General features: G+C 40.1%; 1 pseudogene; it reads left to right on the top strand.

Annotated features, from left to right (window-relative positions):
- Positions 1-387: 387 nt before the first annotated feature.
- Positions 388-2,718, top strand: LOC141519233 (sodium-dependent phosphate transporter 1 pseudogene; annotated as a pseudogene).
- The last annotated feature ends 1,865 nt before the right edge of the window (positions 2,719-4,583 follow it).

Below are 4,583 nucleotides of genomic sequence, written 5' to 3'. Positions count from 1 at the left end.
TTACTATTTCTTATTAAAATAATTTCCCTTTCATTGAAGAATTTGTTAATTTTATTGCTATATCAATGACATAAATGTAAGAAAACAACTTGCTAACAAATACTTGTAAATTTTGCATCACTTGAATATGCAGTTAGGGTGCTATGGGTAAATATACAGAAAAGGACCCATGTTTAGAAATGCTCCTTTATTTAGTATATATGTCATTCTGGAAAAAAGGAAAAGAAAAAGAAAGTACTCTAGCTTGAAGAAACAACAATTTTGATGTCTCTCCTTTGTATATTCCCATTGGAACAAATAACATAATCTATTAAAATGGATTTTAAAAGTCATGTGACATTTTTTCTATATAAATCCTTAGGTAGGTGATGACTGACAGGACTCCGCATGGGCTTTTTGAGTGGCCACCGCAGGGAGCCGTCTCGCCCCATCTATGCTCATGTCTGGCTAGGCCTGGACTCCCTTGCCCAGACTTTCAAGTCCTTCTTCTCAGTGCTGGCAGCACCCCGCCTCAGAGCTCCTGAGAGCCCCCTCGCCATGTATAGATGTAGCCCTGCAATGTATGCAATATATATTATTTATTCTAACATCCTCATATCTCATTTATGCAGCCCCGCCTTACCCTTAGGGAGCCCCCGACCCCCCCCCCCAGTTAGGCATGGTCATCCCCCGGCATCCCTGATGGTGCTGTTCATGGTGCCGGTGCCCACAGCTTCCAAGCCTCTCCTGGACTATTTGTGGATGCTCAGCCTGGGTTTTGTCATCGTGTTGCTCTGGCCTTCTTTGGAGCCAATGACGTGGCTAACTCCTTTAGCCTGGCCATGGACTGGGGCTCATGACAATGTAGTAGGCCATGCTGGCCAACATCTTGGAGATAGTGGGCTCCATACTGCTGGGGACCAAGGTGAGCGAGATCATCCACAAAGGCCTCATCTACATGAGCGTATACAGCTTGAGCCAGGAACTGCTCATGGCTGGCACCCTCAGCATCTTGTTTGGATCTATGGTGTGGTAGCTAGTGGCTTCCTTCTTGAAGCTTCCCATCACTAGCACCCACTGTATTGTTGGTGGATGAACAGCTTCTCTCTGGTGCCCCGGGGAAGAAAGGGGTCAAGTGGTCAGAGCTGCTAAAGATTGTGTAATATTGCTTCATCTCCCCACTTCTTTCTGGAATTTGCAGGTCTACTTTTCTTAGTTCGATCTTTCATCCTCCTCAAGAGTGATACAGTTCCTAATGGCTTACGAGCCCTGCCAGTTTTATATGCGTGTACAATTGGGATTAACCTCTTCTCCATCAAGTAGACTGGAGCACCCTTGCTGATTTTTGACAAACATCCTTTCATCTTGGTGGGATGGGCTGTTTTCTGTATTCTTATCAACTGATTCCCAGAATGAAGATAAAAATTGAACAAGAAATCAAATCCAGTCCTTCTGAGAGCCCCTTAATGGAGAAAAAGAGTAGCTTGAAAGAAGATCAAGAAGAAGTCAAACTAAAAAAGAAAACTAAAAAAAAAAGAAGTTAAGCTGTCCCTAGGTGATGTTGAAAACAGGAACCTTATTTCTGACTTGGAAGTTGCTACTGTACCTCTGTGAGCTGCAGATGAAGAAGAGAGAATGGACTCATTCAAGCTGGGATATGTGGGGGAAGCCCCTGAATCAGAGAGGCTGCCTAGTGTAGACATGAAAGAAACCAACATTGACAGTGCAATGAATGGCACAGTGCAATTGCCCAATGGGAGCCTGGTCCAGTTCAATCAAACTGTCAGCAACCAGATGAATTCTAGTGTCCACTATCAGTATCACACTATCCATAATGATTCTGGCTTGTATAAAGAGTTACTTCACAAGCTTCACAGTGGCCAAGGTAGGAGACTGCATGGGGGACTCAAATGACAAAGTCCTGAGGCATAGCAACTGCCTCACATCCTACACCATGACTATCTGTGGCATGCCCTTGGATTCATTCCGTGCCAAAGGAGAGCCTAAAGAGGAAGAAATGGAGAAGTTGATGGGACTTGCCTCTGACTCCAAGAAGAGAGTTCCTATGTACAGCTAGACAAACTACTGCAAAAAGTTGTCAAACATACATCCACTCAGTGTCTGACACCAGTGTGATCATCCAGGATGAGTGGGTCCTAGGAGACAGGAAGGGCAGTGTGGACTCCTTGGATAGGTGGCAGGACCAAGACAAGTTGGGGATCTCCCTGTTCTTCCAGTTTCTACAGATCCTCATGGCCTGCTTTGATTCTATTTGTCCATGGTGGCAACAGTGTTAACGATGCCATTGGACCTCTAGTCCTCTGTATTTAGTCTATGAAACTGCAAATGTTGATGCAAAAGTAGCAACGCCGATTTGCCTTCTGTTGTATGGTGTTATCGGTATATGTATTGACTTGTGGGATTAGGGAAGGAGAGTTATTCAAACCATGGGCAAGGACCTCACAAAAATCACACTTTCTAGTGACCTCAGTATTGAACTGGCATCAGCTCTCACTGTAGCAATTGCTTCAAATGTTGGCCTCCCCATCAGCACAATTCACTTGTAAGGTGGGTTCTGTTGTTTCTCTTGGCTGGCTTTCGTCTAAGAAATCTATGGACTGGAAGGTTTTCTGAAACAGGTTCATGGCCTGGTTTGTGACTCTCCTGATTTCAGGAGTAATCAGTGTTGCTATCATGGCTCTCTTCAAATACACCATTCTCACAGTGAGATGCCATTAATCAGCATCAAATTTCTTCCACTGCTTGGGAACACACTTACACCTTCCTGTTCCCTAAAGAGTGACTAAATGTTGCAGAGGACTCTTCCAAAGCTTCTTTTAAAGTTTGGGGGCAGTGGGAGGAAAGTGTCACTTGTGCTACAATTACATTTGTGCCAAATATGACTTTTTTCAAATTCAGCTATGCAAAAGAGCCAGATTTCCACTGATTCTCATTAATGTCCCCTTTCATTCTGGGCTGTGAATTACTGTACATATATTTCTACTTTTATATCAGGTTTTAATTCCATTATATTATGATTTTGGTTGTCATTTATGAAATTCCCTTGTCATTTCAAGAACCATTCAATCTTATGTATGTATCAAACAAAAGAATAATGGTATGATCTGCTCTGTTTGGTTCGCCATATGTGAACATGAGCCTTTCTTAAATATTTTTAAATGGAAAATTCTCCTTGGAAAGTTTGCAGAATTGTAATTTGTATTCTGCATTTGTCCTCAAATAGAGGTAGATTCATTGCCATATATGCAAACTGCATCCTTACCTGGAAGAATGTTCATAGTTCTGGAGAAAATTAAGTGACCTGCCATTTGTCCTTCCTTTTTTCAAACTTTCACTAACTTTTTATTGCTGAGGGGCAGGAGAGAACAACCTTCACAGTTCTTGTCATTTCTTGAATCTGTTCTAAGTACTTTATCAGTGTCAAAGTTGGGCAAACAAATGACCAAAAAAAAAAGTATTTCTTGTTTTCCGTTAAGTGTATGTAATTTTATTTCCCTTTTCCAGCATCTACCATCTTACTAATCTCTTTGTTCTACCTGCAAGATGGATGAATAGGGTTGAATGTGAATGACAGACCAGTTCAAATGGATATACTACAGTGGTCCCTACTGTGGTCCAGGCTCACCTGTCTACTTTTTTCTTTTTTTTTTTAGGTTTTTGCAAATCAAATGGGGTTAAGTGGCTTGCCCAAGGCCACACAGCCAGGTAATTATTAAGTGTCTGAGGCTGGATTTGAACTCAGGTACTCCTAACTCCAGGGCCGGCGCTCTATACACTGCATCACCTAGCCTCCCCTCACATGTCTACTACTAAATAAAAATGCTATGATGTTTCTAGAAAAAAAACAAATTCCTTAGAACAAAATATGTTATTCACAGGTTGTTTTATTTCTGATTGCAGATACAAAACCACCATATTCATGAATCTCTATGTTGAAGGACATCTCTTAATCTCTAATATATCTTATTTAGTCAAAATATATTTTGTGTTCAGAAAATAATGAATATAGACATTAACTATACCTTTATTCAGTTTATGTGAACATGAAGATATACTATAATATTTAATATAATCTACAAAATAATGATTATTTCCATCTTATACTGTATTCAAAGATAATTTTGTATAAGTCTAGATATTCACAAGGTTTAATAGTTGCTGATATTATCGCCATCATTTTGGTTGGCAACAATTCTTCCTGAAATGTGGTATTTCTTAATGAGTTGTGCCCCCTGAGTCTTTTGTGTTGTTTTTCTTGGAACATTAATTTGTTCAGTGTGGAAGTATACTAAAGCACCTCTGCTTCTCAACCATGTCTCATTAACTTTCATCTCCACTTTCTCATGTAAAATACTGAATACTTTGGTTTGGGTTCAAATATGATAAATTTATTCTCTTTGACAATAGTTTTAGCTTGTTTTCAAAATGCTTAGAAATATATTCCAATCATATATTTCTTGCCTTTCTTATTCCATCATCAAATGCTCTTGGAAGGAATTCGTCAGATTTCAAGATTTCTTTATTTTTTGTTCTGATTTTTTTGCAAGGCAAAAGATTCAAGTGACTTGCCCAAGGTCACACAG

The sequence above is a fragment of the Macrotis lagotis genome, chromosome 3 (assembly GCF_037893015.1).
Source record: "Macrotis lagotis isolate mMagLag1 chromosome 3, bilby.v1.9.chrom.fasta, whole genome shotgun sequence".
Lineage (NCBI taxonomy): Eukaryota > Metazoa > Chordata > Mammalia > Peramelemorphia > Peramelidae > Macrotis > Macrotis lagotis.
This window is presented reverse-complemented; position numbering and strand designations above follow the sequence as displayed.